At 46.5% G+C, this 18,556-nt stretch overlaps 1 long non-coding RNA gene across 1 annotated transcript; it reads left to right on the top strand.

Moving 5' to 3' along the window:
• The first annotated feature begins 19 nt into the window (after positions 1–19).
• LOC103160742 lies at positions 20–17,295 on the top strand. Its single transcript, XR_003486779.2, has 4 exons — positions 20–173; positions 559–699; positions 4,908–4,983; positions 17,082–17,295. It is a non-coding gene; the product is annotated as a cellular communication network factor 5 (long non-coding RNA).
• Positions 17,296–18,556: the final 1,261 nt, after the last annotated feature.

Below are 18,556 nucleotides of genomic sequence, written 5' to 3'. Positions count from 1 at the left end.
CGCTCTTTTTTACCGGGCTGCCCCGGGAGGTCCCGCCCACTCCCCGCCCACACGGGATACTCCGCCTTCCAGGGCTCGGGCTCCGCCCTTGGCCCGCTTGCTGCTCTGGCGCGCATTTCCCGGAATTCAGGACCCCAGACCTCCCCGGCGGCTACACCCTAGAAAACACCCAGGTGAGCCCCCAGAAGGCGTGACCCCAGTGTCCCGGCCAAGCCCTGGCCCCTTTTCGGTCCCTTCTGCACCGAGGCTTCCACTGTTGCCTGGGAGCCTACTGTGTGCAGACCGGAGCTGGAGGCACCTAGCCCCGGAGCCCTCGTGGGGCTGGATTCTGCGTCATAGACCCACTTGTTGCAGAATGCCAAGACAGAGTGTGTAATTAGGGAGATTTAGCGGAATTAACGACGGCTGGAGCTCACCGTGTGAGGGCAGGTGGGATTCAGAGGACATTTCGTTATGTGTCTGAGAGATTCCTGGGAGCTAAAACTGAAAGGACACCATGGTGGCTGGAGACACGGGGGGGGGGGGCGAACAGAGAAACACCCAGTTTATCTCTGCCAGGGCAACTACGCTGGAGAAACGTGCCCCCGTATGGAGACCTATTCAGAATGCTCACAACGACTCTGAGGGGAAGCGCACCGGACTGTCTGCTCCAGAGAATATTATGCACAGTAAAGTGAGTTCAGCTACAAAGCACAGCAGGTGTGTGCAGACACAATACCAAATGGGGACAGAAAGAATACGTGGAAGAAAACTTCATACAGGCTGGTCAACTTTTAGAACGTAGAAAAACACCACCAAAAATACGTTTGTTTAGCTGTATGCCTCAGTGAGGAGGAATGTAAATTAAGGAAAACATACTCTTAAGTCTAAGCACTGTCATTCCAGGGGTGGGACAGGATAAATCTGTGGGAAGACTGGGGCACATAGAAACATCAGTTTAATGACAGTATCCCAGAACTAGGCTAGATGCAATGTCCACTTTCCATCTGTAAATAAACAAACCTATAAATAAGAGGGGGAAGTGGAGGCCGCAGAGTGGAGGGCTGAGGCCAGCAGGTGAAATCACGTTATGTTTCACAGTGAGGTTTGCGCCTTCCTATGAGCCTGCTGGGAAGTGAGTGAAGGTTTGTCAGTGGTTTCCAGACAGCATCAAACCTTTATTTGGAAAGATCTTCCAGCTGCAAAGTCTAGAAACTCATCCAGGTTGACATCACAGGTGAGCTGGTTAGAAATATAGTGTTGGCAGAGGGGGCAGGGCCGCTGTATTCTAGGAAGATTCTTAAGCAACTTGCGTTGCACCTTGAGGTGAAGACACCTGGGCACCCTGGCATGAGGGGACAACATGAGAGGGGCTCTGAGGAGGGTAAGAGACAGTGGGAACAGATGATAGAGTCAGAGCCATGCTGCATGTAAGCTACGGAATCAGGATTTGGGATTGGGTTACATGTGGTACTGAGGGAGTGAGGGAGAGTGTGGATTGGATCAAAATGGTCTTTCTAAGACAGGTGGTAATATGTAACTTTAGTATTTAGGAAGCTGAGGCAGGGAGATGTTGGGCTATTATTGAGATTATTGAGATTCTGTCTGGAAAAAGAAACATACCTAACACATTGTGGCTCTGCGGGAGATTTCTCACTTTGGATTCATGACACCACTGTCCCATGTGGGCACACCCTCGGTGGCCAGTGTCGTGGAAGCACTTTATAAACATCATCCCATTCACTCTGCCCCACACCCTGTTATGCAGGGACCATTATCAGTCTACAGATGAAGTCCCCGAGCCCGCAAGAGGGCACTGCCCATTGGACTCCAGGAAGATCAGCGTGTTGTAGAGAGTTCTCGTACTTAAATTTGGTTCTGACTTTATATCTGGGTCTGGGCTATGACAGTCAAGTCCTTCTCCAAAGTCAGTCCAGCACATTAGAGAAAGTTGAGGCCATGCAGATGACTTGCTGTTTCACCAAAGGTGACGACGTTTTGCTGGTCCTGTCATTGTCTGATGGAGTCTAGGTTCAGGCTTCTTGTCCTGGGCCCTGGGAGGGCCTGAAGGTCTTGCTGGTAGAACATGGCAGAGGAGGCATCTAGACTATCTTATCTGAAGGGGTTTGAGGCTCTTTCAGCTTCCACTGGGGCCTCTTGGTTTTTCTCTCTGGGAACTTGAGCCACCAGAAGACGCTGTCACTGGTGAAAAGTCTGTGTTTGGCTAGTTCAGTTGGCTATTAGCCAAGCCCCACCTTTCAGGCACCCCTAACTCCACCATCTGAAGCATTGTGAAGCCACCCTTCAGCCAACCAGCTGACTCCAGTCAGTGCCCAGTGGAGCCCAGCCACGTTCCTTGCTTGTAAAGCTGTGGCAGGTGTTTTGGGGCAGGTACTTCACTTGCCACAGCCCCCTAGCTTCTGTTCCTTAGTGTGCTCCATCCTAACTAGACCTAGAAAAGTTTCTAGATGCCAGACTGTCGAAATTCTGCTCTGTAGGCAGGACCAAACTTCCAGGTAATGGCTGAGTGGTGCGTTACAGGTACATGAATCACCCTTCTGCCAAAAGCAACCTCATGGTGTACACCATCAACTCTTTTGCCCATGGCACAGGCAGAGGGGCAGAAGGTGACAGGATGGAGAAGCCAGGACACTTATTTCCTCCACTCCCCAAGTCATCAAAGAGAACTGTCTTTCTGGCAAGGCCATAACTTCTAGCAGGCTTCTTCTCTCTGTATACCTCTCCCCGCAGCTCCCCTGTAGCCCCTGTCTCTAAGACAATGACCCCAAGAACTGCTCCATGTGTGGCTGCTCTCGCTGAGCCATGCTCCTGGTGTTAGGGTTTTCCTAGATGCAGCTCCTGAGACAAAGTTTGTGGTTTATTTGAAGAGCTCTTAGGAAGCTCAGTAAGGGGAATGTAGAAAAAGGGCAGGACAGTGAGAGAACTCCATAGCAGGCAGGTGACCAGGCTGAGGTTAATCCAGTTGGGGGCCTAAGGAGGGAGAGGCATAACCACACACTCCCTTCCATTATCAGGTGTGCTCGTGTGTTTATTTTGCAGTACCAAGGATCAAACCCCAGACTCCTTGAATAGCAGGCAAGCATGTATCCCCCCAGTCTCCTCTGGTATTGTTTGAAGCCTCTTCCATTAATTTCTTGGTGCCTTGAGTTCAATACAACTGGCTAAGCTTGCTCCAGTGGCTGCATAGGACCTGTTGCAGAGAGACAGATCTGGGGACATCCAGGTGTCATTGAGAAGTAGTTTTCATCATGTAGAGGGATGTGCAGGTTACTTGGGCAGTGCACATGCATAGCCCACACATCTGTAGTCAGCACATTTGTTAACTTTCCTCCATTACTCTATTTGAGTGTGAAACAGGTGTGGCTGCTCTCCCTGAGCTATGCTCCTGGTGTTAGGATGAAACCAGGTGAAACAGGCTGGTCTCCAGCTTTTCTATACAACACATATAAAGCGGAGAGCAGAGGAGGGATAGAGAGAGATGCCTTCCCTCCTAAATGCATTCTGCACACACTACACTGTTTGTTACTGAGGTAGGTTCTCAGGCACACAGGAACCCTGGCTCTCCTAGCCTGCCTGCAAAACTAAGCTCAAGTCTAACCTCAACCAGGGTGGAGTTGCTCATGCCTGTATTCCCAGTGCTTGGGAAGTAGAAGCAGGATTGCCACAAGATTAAGACCAATTTGGGCTACAGAGTGAGGCTGTGTCTCAAATTCACATAAATCCAATTCTAGCCAGTAAGTTGCATTATGGAAACTGCTTCGGAGTAATCCCTCCAGCTAAGCCAAGGGAGGCTTTGGTAATAACATTGCTGATGCAATAGCCAAATAGCTAATGTAACAAGATTTGTGTGGGGGGGTAGGGTGGGTTGGAGTGCTTCACTTAAAAAAAAAAAAAAAGACCTACAATTACTGGGCCAGGCTTTTAGTCCCAACACTTGGCAGAGGCCAAGGCAGGCAAATCTCTTTGAGTTCAAGGCCAGTCTGGTCTATATCGTGAGTTCCAGGACAGTCAGAGCTATGTAGAGACCCTGTCTCAAACACTAAAACATTAAAAAAATATATAATCTTTCGATAGTAACTACTGTAGCAAAGAGGATATAACAAGTACCTGGTCTAGTTCTGATCCCTGATCTCCGAGATTCTTGCTTCTTCAATACTTCTGAGTGGTGGTCCTCTCCATTCCTGCTGATTCTACAGCACTGGGATATCAAGGTCATGCTCCAGCCAGTTGGAAGTTTGAGGTAGCCAGGCTCAGAAAAAGCACATTTAATTCATTGTAGTTAGGGTCATTGTAGTAGGGTACAGGTGAATTGGGCCACAGAGTTGCAGGGGCATAGGGTGTGCTGGGAAATGTAGTCCAGTAACATCTAAAGTCAGTCAGAGTAGGAAAGTATCTTCCTTGTGGAAGCCCTTTTGTTCCCTGTTCAGGAGACTTGCTCCCATCTTCCTGAGGTCAGAAAGCCCTCAGGGGCTGAAGAGATGGCTCAGTAGTCAAGAGCACACGCTGGTGTTGCAGAGGTTCTGAGTTTGGTTTCCAGCACCATGTAGGTTGGCTCACAAATGCCTGTAACTCTAGTTCCAGGGCATCTAATGCCCTCTTTCAGCCTCCATAGACACTGCACTCATGTGCACCCCACATATATAAATAATTGAAAATAAAAAAGTCATGTGAAGAGTAAATGTGGTGGTAATTCCAGCCTTTGGGAAGTGGGAGCAGAAGAACTGGGCCATCCTCAACTACCTAGTGAATTTGAGGCCAGCCTGGTCTACACAAGGCTTTTAAAAAGAAAGAAAAGTTTCCACGAGAAGAATGAAATCATATCATTAGAAGGAAAACAGATAGGACCAATTTATTTAAATTAAATAAATCAAGTTAGAAAAGTAAGTCACATTTTCTCTCAAGTGCAGACTGTGGAGGAAAACTGATCATGAAGGAGGTTGTTAGTGAGACGGACCTTCAGGAGGAGGAGAAGAAACGGAGAAGGTAACGGTGTGTGTGATGGAAGCACACTGCACATGTGTCCCCATTATTTTGTATGATTAATGTACACTAATTAAAGAAGACCTATGACTTGCATTAGCCAATGGGTGGATGGGTTCATTTTCTCTCCAGATCTCCAGGCCAAGGCCAAGGTCTGAGAAGAGAGTAAGCTTGTGTGTTGTGGGGTGTGTGTGTTGTGGTGTGTGTTTGTGTGTGTGTGTGTGTGTGTATGTGTGTGTGTGTGTGTGTGTGTGTGTGTGTGTGTGTGTGTGTGTGTATGTGTGTGTGTGTGTGATGGAGTATTAGGGGACGCTCTGGTCATTGTGGTGACCTAGGATAGAGGGAGCTGAATCAAGTTGATGGCTGCAGGTGAGAATTTCCAGGTAGCAATGCCAGTGGCCGGCACCTCCTAGCTTCATACAGATGTGTCCCAATGACACTCACTGTTTACCAAGCACTTATTATGTATCATCTCATGTTTGACATCATCTAATCCTCCCAGCTGCTCTGCAGTCCCCAGGGGCAAGGACCACCATCAGCCCCTCATTTGTGTAGGAGCCAAAGCTCAAGGTTGGCTGCTGGTGAGAAATGTACCAGGGTTGAGTGTGAACATGCTAAGCAGTGTGCTTGGGGGAAAGCAGGTGCAGCTGGCCATAGCCAGGCCTGGGGGAAGAGCCTGGGCAAGGGGCAGGAACCAGGGTTTGCGTCCTGGCTCTGTTCTGATGCCAGGTGACTGAGGAGTGTGGCCTCTTCATTTGCTCAACACAGCTCCCCAGCTTGACTCTATACCAGGCTTTGAGATCATAGGCGACGTCTCACTTTGCTTATTCATAATTCTTCAGGTAAGCTATCCCCTCCTAATGTGACACGTCATAACACTGATGTTCCCCTGCGAGGCTGAGCACATGTCCAGGAGCCTCAGGGTTACAGAGTCAATGCTGACAGAGCAGTTACAGAGTGCAGATGGTCAACACTCATGATGACCTACGGCTTGCAGCCTCAGGCAAGCCCACAGCCCCTATTTCCTACTCTGTATAGGGGAGACGGTGATACAGAGTCACTAACTCATGGAATAATCCAGACTCATCCCAAGTTCAGGGCCAATGTGTGGACATATCTGGCTCATAGTCTGAGCCATAGGCAAATCCCATTCTCAGACCAAGAAGAGCATCCTTATTGGATAAGGAGCCATTACAAGGAGGTAGCAGATGCCACATCTGAATGCTCAATGTGGTGGCTCATGCTTATAGTCCCAGCATTCCAAAGGCTGAGGCAGGAACACCTGAAATTCAAGGTCATCCTCAGCTATATGCTGAATTTGAGGCTAGCCTGAGCTACGGGAGACCCTGCCATGAATGAACAACAAGTGGGTCTATGACACACTGAAATACTGGCCCAGCAGCAGATCCTCCAGCCACCAAAGAGTGTTCAGTATTTCGGTCCCTTCTGCACGGAGGCTTCCACTGTTGCCTGGGAGCCTACTGTGTGCAGGCCGGAGCTGGAGGCACCAAGCCCTGGAGCCCTCGTGGCCCAGCAGCAGATCCTCCAGCCACCAAAGAGTGTTCAGAATCCCAGGCTTCAAAGTTTAAGATCTATTCAAGGCTGAGGATGCAGCTTAGTCGAGACAGTACTCATGCAGCATGTACAAGGCCCAGAGTTCAGTCTCCAGCACTGGATAAGCCAGGGTGCATGCCAGTAGCCCTAGCCCTCAGACAATGGAGGCAGGAGGATCAGGAATTCAGGGTCGTCATTGGTTACACAGTAAGCCTGAGGCCAGCCTGGGTACACAAGACAGGGATTCAAATAAGCAAACTAACAAAAGTAACAACAACAACAAAACTCACCAAGAATAGTAAGAGCAGAGAACATGAGTATTTTCAATTTCGTTGAACTTTGTAGAAGCTAAAGAAAACATCTGTGCTCCAGATTTGGCCCTGAATGTGTGAACTCCATACAGCCCTATCCTTGCTGGCTGATCTCCCAGGATCTGAGTGGGAAGAGAGCCTGGGAGAAGATGGACCTCACCTCAGGTTACAAAATAGGATTAGCAGCTTTTCACAGCAGGAAATCCCAGATGATAGTGGTTAGAAGACACTTTTCTCTTTCTCTGTTGTATGAAACCCAGATGCAGGTCATAAAGGTCATGACTCTGTGAAGACAGCTCAGCCTCTTTCTGTTCTGTTGCCCGTAGCGTGAAGCCCCCAGGCCCAGCGTCTACTGTAGCTTCTGAGGCAATGACCACTGGAACCCACAGTTCCATGATCAGAGCAAAGGAAGAACAGAGCCACTAGTGCCTTCCCTTTAAAGATTCAGTTCCCTGAATCTCTTTACAGTTTCACTTATGAAGTTATATGACCAGACTTAACTGCAAAGGAGCCTGGGAAGTTTGTTACATTTTGGTTGGAAAACAATCCTCCCAGGTAAAAATGAAGGTCCTGTTACTAAAGGAGAGGATAACAGGGACCCAGCTCAGTGGCGGAGTGCTTGATTAGCACAGGCATGGCCCTGGGTCCCATCCCCAGCAATCTGTAAAACTGACCAAGAGGGTGTTACATAGTGGAAGGTGAGGAGCCCCTTTGTCCCATCAAATGGTCTGGTGCATTGAGGAGGGTAGGAAGAAAGTATGGCCAGATACTGGTGTCTATGTGACTTCTCTTAGTATATGTCTTTGAGTTTCTTTGTGATGAAGAAGAAAAAAAAAGAGGGCAATCCAGGAAGAGGGCACTGGTGTGGAGGACTCATCAAGGAAATGAGCCCTTTATGAGCACACGATAGGGTCTCATAATATCATGATGGGGAGGGTCTCATCCTGTCTGTGCCCACTGTGAAAAGAGCCCTGGTTGACCAGTTGTTCCTCAGAGCAATAGTCAACCAGCCCTCTTCAAATGGCAGTCTGCTCTCCATTTCTGGGTGTTCAGAGGAGCCTGGTTCCTCCAACCCCTGAGCGTTGGGGGAGCTCAACAAGTCTATCTCAGCGGCTACCTGGAGCATTCAGGTCTCAGGCAATGGGTTTCTTGTCCACTGCCATCCATTATTGGTTCTATAGCAGCCACATTTAAGCTGATTCTTCCTATCTGCTGTTATCACCTCACAGGTGTTATTGTCCCAGCCATTGGGTGCGTGGGTGTGTGTCCGTGTCCTTGTCATTCTCTCAGAATCCCAGAGAATGGTGACATTAGGTAGGTGATAGCAGTCAGCCACAGCTAACCACTAACCTCTGGCTTATGCTCTTGTCTGGGGAAACCTCAAGGCTCAAGAACATTCTGTGGTGTTCCCAGCCTAGCTGCCTCTTCCTCATTCAGCTCTGGGGGTCCTTAATGCCTCAGAATTCTCTTTCTCTCTGCATCTGGACATAGCTGCATCTCAGCTCTGGCCTGTACCCTTGCTAAAGGGCAGGACCTAACTATTCTTCCTAGAACCTGAATGGGATGGGCGGGCCCTAAGCTGCTGGATATGAGTTCCTGGCCTAGCCCACTCCTTAGATGTCAGTTTGATCTTTGATGAATTAAAACTCAAAGGTGGGGTTGAGAATGCTATTTCTAAACTAGAATGCTTGAGTTGATCTCCTTCCAGAGGTATGTTCTCACTGGAGTATGGATGAAGTCCAGTGTCAGTCCCCCAAGGGAGCCTGCAAGAGTGTTACCTGTCTGTAAGAAGTTCTTAAGAGCCAGGGGTGATGGTATATGCATGTAATCACAGCACATGGGAGACTAAGGCAGACGGATCATGAGTTTGAGGGAATCCTGACCTGCACAGTGACAGTCTGTCTCAAAAGATTAAAACTTGCAGACTGTGGTACAATAGCATGAGTCTTCAGACCCCAGAAACCCCCAGTGGCCTTCTGTGATTCTCTCTCTTTTTTTTTAAAGATTTATTTATTATGTATACAGTGTTCTGTCTGCATGTATGCCTGCAAGCCAGAAGAGGATGTCAGATCACATTACAGATGGTTGTGAGCCACCATGTGGGTGCTGGGAATTGAACTCAGGACCTCTGGAAGAGCAACCAGTTCTCTTAACCTCTGAGCCATCTCCGCAGCCCCCTGTGATTCTTATGGTGAAGAGGTGAAGAACTAAGTGGACAGCCTTCCCAGACTGGGGAGTTTCCTGAGGCACAGGGTTTTCAATGCCAAAACGAAAATGGTGTCATGGAAAACCAGAATTGCTGATGCCCAGCAGAATACTCTATAGATGCCATCTTGGTGCCCTTGTGGCTTAAAAGCTTACTCTCTGGGGTGTGGGGAGATGACTTAGTTAATAAAGTGTCTTCCATATAATCATAAAGACCTGAGTTCAATTCTCAGAACTCACATAAAATTGTGCCTGCAAAGCCGGGCAGCGGTGGCACCCGCCTTTAATTCCAGCACTTGGAAGGCAAAGGCGGGCAGATCTCTGTGAGTTCAAGGCCAACCTGGTCTACAAAGCAAGTTCCAGGACAGCTAAGACTGTTATACAAAACAAAGAAACCCTGTCTCAAAAAAAAAAAAAATTGTGCCTGCAGTCCCAGCCAGCACTGGGGAGGCAGAGACAGGAAGATCCTTAGCAAATCCTTGTTTGCCAACTAGTCTGGTCAAGATGCCGAGCTTCAGGGTCCAGGAGAGACTATGTCAAAAACTAAGGCAGAGAGTGATTGAAGAAGAGACAGAATTCACCTCTGTCCTCCAAATGCATATATGCACTCCCTTCCTTACATACACACACACACACACACACACACACACACACACACACACACACACACACAGATACACAGCACACACACACAGATACACAGCACACACACACAGATGCACAGCACACACTCAGACATACACAAGCACACACACATAAGCATACACAAACACACATACACAAGCGCACACACAAAAGCATATGCGTGTACACATACACACAAGAACAGACATACAGTGCTTACTATCTGCTGTCACATAGGTCACATGTCCCCATCCCATGTCACTGTAGCGATTCCGCTGGGGCATGGGGTCATCCCACTTGCTGACCCCATTTTGTAACGATAAGCCTTTCTGCCAATGCCGCCCAAGCTCTGCCACCACGCTTTATTCAACAACCAATAAGATAAACATATACCCAGAAGGACGTTCCCCCATCATGTCACCTAGCATTTTTTTTTTTAAATTTCAATTTTTTCTTAATTTATTTTTTACATTCCAATCCCAGTTCCCCTCCCTTCTCTCCTCCTGTTCCCCCCTCTTGCTTCCCACCTCCCATCTGCTCCATGGAGAGGGTAAGGCCTCCTCTAGAAAGTCTACTAAGTCTGTCCCATCATCTTGAGGCAGGACCAAGGCCTCAACACCCCCCACACCCTTGTGTCTTGGCTGGGCAAGGTATCTCTCCATATAGAATGGGCTCCACTAAGTCAGTTTGTGCATTAGAGTTAGATCTTGGACCCCACTGACAGTGGCCTCATATATTGTCCCAGTCACACCATTGTCACCTATATAAAGGGAGTCTACTTTGGTCTTATGCAGGTTTCCCATTTGTCAGACCTGAGTCAGTGATCTCTCACTAGCTCGGGTCAGCTGATTCTGTGGGTTTCCCCATCATGGTCTTGGCTCCTTTGTTCATATTATCAATCCTCCCTCACTTTGATTGTACTCCAGGAGCTTGGACTATTGGTCCATTGGTTAGTTGTGGATTTCTGCATCTGCTTCCATCTGTTTCTGGGAGAGGGCTCAAGCTTCTCTGGGGTTGTGGATTGTAGGCTGGGTATCTTTTACTTTATGTCTGGTATCCACGTATGAGTGAGTACACACTATATTTGTCTTTCTGGTTTTGGGTTACATCACTCAGGATCATTTTTTTTCTAGTTCTGTCTATTTGCCTGCAGATTTTAGGATGGCATTGTTTCTTACTGCTGAGTAGTACTCCATTGTGTAAATTTACCACATTTTCTTTATCCACTCTTCAGCTGAAGGACATCTAGGTTGTTTCCAAGATCTGGCTATTATGAATAATGTTTCTGTGAACATAGTTGAACAAATGTCCTTGTGGTGTGAATGTGCCTCCTTTGGATATATGTCCAACAAAGGTATTGCAGGGTCTTGAGGTAGGTTGATCCCTAATTTTCTGAGAAATCACCATACTGATTTCCACAGCAGCTGTACAAGTTTGCACTCCTACCACCAATGGAGGAGTGTCCCCTTTCTCCACATCCTCCCCAGCATAAGGTGCATTGGTGTTTTTGATCTCAGCCATTTTAATTGGTGCAAGATTCAATCTCAGAGTAGCTTTGATTTGCATTTCCCTGATGACTAAGGATGTTGAGCATTTCCTTTAAGTGTCTTTCTGCCATTTGAGATTGTTCTGTTGAGAATTCTCTGTTTAGATTTGTACCCCACTTTTTAATTGGATTATTTGGTGGTTTGATGTCTAGTTTCTTGGGTTTTTTTGTATATTTTGGAGATCAGCCCTCTGTCAGATGTGGGGTTGGTGAAGATCTTTTCCCATTCTGTAGGGAGCCGTTTTGTCTTGTTGACGGTGTTTTTGCTTTATAGAAGTTTCTCAGTTTCAGGAGGTCCCATTTATTAATTGTTGCTCTCAGTGTCTGTGCTACTGGTGTTTTATTTAGGAAGTGCTCTCCTGTGCCTATGTCTTCAAGTGTATTTCCCACTTTCTCTTCTATGAGGTTCAGTGTGGCTGTATTTATATTGAGGTCTTTGATCCATTTGGACTTGAGTTTTGTGCATGGTGTTAGATATGGATCTACTTGCATTTTTCTACATGTTGACAGCCAGTTATACCAGCATCATTTGTTGAATATGTTTTCTTTTTTCCATTTTATATTTTTAGCTTCTTTGTCAAAAATTAGATGTTTATAGGTGTGTGGGTTGATATTGGGGTCTTTGATTTGATTATATTGGTCCACCAGTCTGTTTTTATGCCAATACCAAGCTGTTTTCATTACTATATCTCTGTAGTAGAGCTTGAAGTCCGGGATGTTGATGCCCCCAGATGATCCTTTATTGTTCAGGATTGTTTTGGCTATCCTGGGTTTTTTGTTTTTCCATATGAAGTTTAGTGTTGTTCTTTCAAGGTCTGTGAAGAATTGTGCTGGGATTTTGATGGGGGTTGCATTGAATCTGTAGATTACTTTTGGTAGGATTTCTGTTTTTACTATGTTGATCCTACCTATCCAAGAGCATGGGAGATCTTTCCATTTTCTGGTATCATCTTTAATTTATTTCTTTAAAGACTTAAAGTTCTTGCCATATAGGTCTTTTACTTGTTTGCTTAGAGTTACCCTAAGATATTGTATGTTATTTGTGGCTATTGTAAAGGATGATGTTTCTCTGATTTCCTTCTCAGCCCGTTTGTCATCTGTATCCAGTAGGGCTACAGATTTCTTTGAGTTAATCTTGTATCCTACTACATTACTGAAGGTGTTTATCAGTCGTAGGAGTTCCCTGGTGGAATTCACCTAGCATTTTTATGACAGTTCTGGAGAGTCCAGAGTGGGCTCTGGAGCAGGGTGCCAGATCCAGTCCTCAGCTCCAGTCCTCCCCAGGTGTATCTCTTCAAATGCATTATTTCAATTTACTTCTGCCCTATTTTCCTCATCTGCAAGAATAAGAATATAATCCAAGTTCCACCTCAACCGGTGATTGTAAGGATTAAGTGATTCAGTGGATGCAAATCCCTTGGAATGCTGTCAGTCATCCAGCCAGAGAGGCCACACCCTTTATGAAGACATGAAGCGTCTGTATTTCCTAGCAGGCCTGGTCGATAGGAGTCTTGGGATAGTGGACACAGCCTCCTGGATTCCAAAGTCTGATTATATAATTAATCTGAACCTTGAGCCATTTCAACCTAGTTCCCTGTAGACATGCTGACTCCAGTAGCGGATCAATAAGGAGGAGAATATCTCATTTTCACTTATCACTATAACTACTTGGATTGTGCAAGTGAGGTATGACTAATCTTTCTTATTGACCAAAGCATTAAACAAACAAACTGGCAAGCTCTCCTTGTGTTTTTGTTTTTCTTCTGTAAGAATAGACCCTCTTAGCTGGGTGGTGGTGGCACACACCTTTAATCCCGGCATTCTGGAGGCAGAGGCAGGTGGATCTCTGAGTTTGAGGACAGTGAGTTCCAGGACAGCCAGGGCCACAAAGACAAACCCTGTCTTGAAAAACAAAACCAAAACCAAAATAGACCTATTGGTGCCACTTGGAGCATTTAGTGTGAGAAATGAGAACATGTGTTTTCACGTTGTCACCCTCATTGTTGGTACAAAGACCTCCTTCACCAGCTCTCTCTCTCTCTCTCTCTCTCTCTCTCTCTCTCTCTCTCTCTCTCTCTCTCTCTCTGTCTCCTCTCTGACAGAGGTTAGCTATGTAAGGCAGCTTGGCTCGGAACTGAAGCTCTTCCTGCTGTGGTTTTCAGAGTGTAAAATGTCAGAGAAAGTAGCTCTCTCTTGCATGATCCTGTGAGAGTCTGTGTTTTAGGGTGAGATTTCTGATGACCACAGAGATACTGACTTTGGTAGCTTGTTTTAGACCTGGTACTTGGCACCAGCCTTGAATTCTGCTTTTCCCAACTTCAAGGAAGCAACTATGTTATTTTCCTGTCACTATGACAAACACTCAGATTATTCGGCATATATGGAACAGGAAGATTCAGGGGTTTGGTTTGTTTGATATTTTTGGCTCACAGTTTTGGAGGTGTGGGGCCTGTGGCACACATCATGCTGACCCGGAAGCAAGAGGAGGAGCTAGGTTTTATTATCTCTTGCAAAGACACAGCTCCAGTAACCCACATGAAGGCCTCTCATGAGTTCCACCTCCTAAAGCAGAGGTTCTCAATCTATGGGTCGAGACCCCTTTGGGCATCACCTATCAGATACTTACATTACAATTCTTAATAGTAACAAAATTACAGTTATGAAATATCACTGAAATAATTTTATGGTTGGGGGGGTCACCACAACATGAGGAACTGTATTACAGGGGTCACAGCGTTAGGAAGGTTGAGAATCACTATTGAAGCCTCTATCAGCTTCCCATAGTGCCACCCTGGGGAGTAAGTCTTTGCCCCAAGTGATTGGAACTGGACTGAGTTTGCCCTGAGATGCAAACCTCCCAGATATCTTGGAGGAAGTCAGAGTATTTGTGCTGTTGTTGGACTTTCTCCAGAGGAAGGGAGAGGAACTAAATTTTGTCTCTCCCTGTAGGGGGTTGAGAATTAGAGTGATTTAAAAGCAAGACTGCTTTTTAAAGCAAGCAAGCAAGCTGAAAAACAAAACAAAGCAGCAGAGGGCCTTTTAGTCTGAAGTTTAGTTATTGTGTGGAGTGCCACACACGAGTGTGGAGATCAGAGGGTAACTTTGTGGAGTTAGTTCTCTCCTTCTGCCTTTCTCACCAAGGAAACTTTTATCAAGCTTATCAAGCTTCCTTTTGAAGCTCTTAGTCTCATTAATAAAAGAATTTAGAATAGATTCAAAAGGAAGCCCAAGAACAATTTGATTAGAGCCTAAAAAGAAAACATAGTACAGGTTAGGTGAAAATCCTAGCAGCCATTAGGGAGACGGAAGAAAACTTATGTCTGTTAAGTTAGACATGGAACAGGATAGACAAATTATTTAAAAAGGAAAAGGTAGGTTGGAGGGGTGGTTTAGCAGTTAAAACCACTGCTCTTTCACAGGACCCAGGTTTGAGTCCTAGCACCTATGTCAAGAGGCTCCTAATCACCTGTAACTCCCATTCCAGGGGATCCAACACTCTCTTCCAGCCTCCGAGGATAACTGCACCCTCATGCACACACACAAATACATAATTAAAAACAATAATATAGGGGATAGAGAGATGACTCAGCAGTTAGGGGCACTGGCTTCTCTAGAGAACCATGGGTTCAATTCCCAGCACCATATGGCAGCTCACAACTGTCTGTACTCCAGTTCCAGAGGATCTGACACCCTCACACAGACACACATACAGGCAAAACACCAATGCACATATGCTAAAAATCAGTATTTTTAAAAACCAATAATATGAATAAATAAATAAAATGAGCAGTCATTCTGAAGAATGGAAGTAGGCTAATGAGATGAGGAAAGAGTCCATAACAGCATCTGGCCACACAGTGTACGGTCTTTTATAGCCCCCTTATATAGCCCCCATCTCCTGCTTGTATTTGGTGGTTTTATTTCATACATTAATATGATGCCAGGATAAGAGAGGGCTTCCGTCTTCCTCAGAAACCCACTTCTTTATATGTTAATCTTGATTTTTATTCATTTTTTGGGGGTGGATGGGATTTGGTCTATATAGCCCTGGCTGGCCTGGAACTCACTGTGTAGACCAGGATAGACTTGAATTCACAGATCTCTGTCTGCCTCTGCTTCCTAAATGCTGGAATTAAAGGTGTTTATCACCATTCTTGGCCATATATTAATCTCAATGTAGCTGTTTTAGTTCCTATCCTCCCTACACACCTTAGTGGGTTCTGGGATGGAGCTCAGGTCACCATGCTTACACAGAAAGTGCCTTCACCTGATGGACCGTGTTGCTACCCCTGGCTTTGGATGCGCAGATAAACTAATGATGGTGTATTAGATACACCCCTGGTCAATGGCCCACTGCTTTGTTTTGCTCTTTGTCCTGAGTTACTGCATGAGTGCTCAGCTCCAAAAGGAAGAGTTGCTATTCCTCACAGTCCAGAAGAGGGCTGCGTTGGGACATTATCTGTGACCTGCCTGCAGTGGTCCCTTACAGACCAACACCAGAAGGCCAGGAGGAGGGAGTTTCTAGCTCGTCTGGGAGGTGCATACAAAGGCTGGCCACATGTTCTTCAAGTATCTCAGTCAGTCTAAAGTAACATCAGAGGTGCTGTTGACTGTGAGGTGACTCTTTGAAAAGCTCTGCCCATAAACCACATACTTGACTCAAAGCACTTTCCAGACCCAGTCACTGTTCAAGGAACCCAAATTAAGGAAGCCAGTTTTCCAAAGCCCAGACCTCTGAAGGAAAGCCTCTATCCTGTGCCCCAGCAGGTTCCTCAGGGGACACATGGGAAGCTTCATCTTGCTAGCATCTATAGGGCAGGGGGGCCTGGAAGGGTCTGAGAGACGCCCACTACTGTCTTGGGTCCCAGTAACTCAAGAGTCCATCACTTGGCTGACTTATCCCTGAAGCCCACTGAGAAACAAATAGTCAAGACAGAAGCCAGGCAGCAAGGGCTCCATCCCTGCTGAGTCAGTGTTACTGAGCAGCCCTTGGCCAAATTCCATAAGGACACCTTGAGAACAAGGAATGCTTCCTGAGCTGTAGCCACCCACACTCCCAGGTGAGGGCAGCCTCTGGTCTTAGGTGGGTCTTAAGTCACCCAGAAATCAGGGAGGGACCATATAAGCTCTGGCTTTCCATTTGCCTTTGTGGGTCTCTGCCTACACCCTCCTTGTACTGTGCACTTGACTGTGAGATCTGCCCCGCCCCCACCTGCTTGCTTTCTTCTGCCAGCTTCTCAGGCATGTGATTCATGGTTCAGAAAAACCCTTCTGGGAATTCTGAAATCTGACTTCTGTGGACATAGCCATGTGTTCTTCAGCTCCTGACAAAGCAGCCTTTGGACCATTTTTCCCTCCACCCCTCATCCCCCTTTCTTCAGAGTTCACTCTGATTTCCACTACAAAGCTTTTAATAAATCAGTCATCAGATGACCTGCCCAATTTACCCCTCGGTCGTTGCTAGCTCAAAGGGAACATTTCTCTTGTTCTGAGGACCCCACCCAGGCCAGCCATGGTCGTCCATACTTGTAATCTCAGCACCTGGGAGGTAGAGGCAGGAGGATTAGAGATTTAAGATCATTCATGGCTTCATAGCATGCTTGAGGCCAGCCTGGACTGTAAGAGATCCTGTCTCAAAAAAAAAAAAAAAAAAAAAAGGCCTTTATCAGGCAAGATGGTACCTCATGTCTGGGAGGATCATAGCCAGTGTCCCCTGATATTAGGGACATTCATGCTCTAAAATGCTCATGCCTTTGGAAAGCAGATGCTAAATCCCAGGGTAAGGTCATGTGGTCATAGGTCATATGGATCCCTATTTGGGAGTGACTGTGTGCTTTGGTCCCTTTATCCTCTCCTTTTAGGTCACAAAAAATTAGTAGACTCAGCACGACATGGAACCCCCTCTCTACCAATGGCTTCCCCTGCGGCTGCCCAGCCCCACTCTGGAAAGGAAGCATTTCTCCATGCTGTGCTGATGTCTGACCTGTGTCCTCTTGGATCTGTAAACATTTGGTTTCTGGACTGGGCAGCTCTGGTCCAGCTGAATAAATGTTCTTTCCATGAGCAGAGATTGAAGCACATGGTTATGATTTGTGTTCTTCTGTTTTGTATTTGTGTATGTGCTTGTACATATGTGTGGGTGCACATGTGTGTTGGTGCGTGTACGTGCTGGTGTGCATGCAAATGCATGACATATGTGTGGAGGCCAGAGGACAAGCTCAAGTGTTATTCAGGCATCATCCACCTTACTTTGAGGCAGGGTCTCTCACTGCCCGGAAGTTCATGGATTAGGCTAGGCTGGCTGGTCAGAAAGCCCCTGGTGTCTGTCTGTCTGTCTGCCTCCTCAGGGCTGGGAGTGTAAATACACACTGCCAGGCCCAGCTTTGTATTATACGAGTTCTGGAGCTCAAATCAAGTCTTATTGCTTACAAGACAAACACTTATGAGCCTTCTCCCCTGCCCCAGGTTTAGGCTTTATAAAAACTCCTCTTATGGCTATAAAGGATGCTATGTTATTAAAAATAGAGTTTCCCCAAATATCTGAGAGCATACTGATTTAATATATGTGTTCTTTTAGTTTCTTATCTGTGTTCATGATAATTGTTGACTTCATGCAACTGTTGCCACACCATCTTATTACTCTGACATTAGCCTTTGTCCGTGGTGACTGACTTGTTGAAGGCTAAAAACTCTGAGGGGAACAGCAATGGTCTCATTAGAGATGTATTTATATGAGGGTCTCCAGATCCCAAAGAAAGTGGCAAATGCTCAGCTTGGCCCACCGTGGTTGATTACAGATGACTATGGTCATCAGAGTGTCTGGCCCCACCCCATGCATCCACCTCACAGGGCCTCACCTATCTCATAGGAATGAGGGTTTCGAGCAATTCAGCAACTCTTCTGGAGGATGCAGAGGTGTGATGTCCCTCACCTTGGGTAACCTCACGCCCCTTGGTGTTGGTGTTTTCTGAGACATCTAATGTAGGATATCTGACCCATTGGCAACTCCAGGAAGCATTGTTTGCTGAGCTCAAATGCTTCCCTAGCACAGACGCTTGCTTCAGCCATCAAAGTGAGCCTCTCCTGATGTATCCTCAGACAGTATTGGGCAACCAGTCTTACATATCTAGGTTGAGATGTGTGTGTGTGTGTGTGTGTGTGTGTGTGTGTGTGTGTGTGTGTGTGTGTGTGTGTTCAGGAGCATGCATCTCTAGGGCTGCAGTTGAGAGGCTTCTAATATATTTGGCTTATTCTTTTCTGTTACCTCTTTTGAAATTACAACTTTGGCAAGATTATCACAAGCCCTGCACAGAACACAGACGTGCAAGAGCAAACA

Source organism: Cricetulus griseus, chromosome 6, assembly GCF_003668045.3.
Source record: "Cricetulus griseus strain 17A/GY chromosome 6, alternate assembly CriGri-PICRH-1.0, whole genome shotgun sequence".
Taxonomy (NCBI): Eukaryota; Metazoa; Chordata; class Mammalia; order Rodentia; family Cricetidae; genus Cricetulus; species Cricetulus griseus.
The sequence above is the reverse complement of the archived record's forward strand: the minus strand, read 5'-3'. Positions and strand labels throughout refer to the sequence as shown.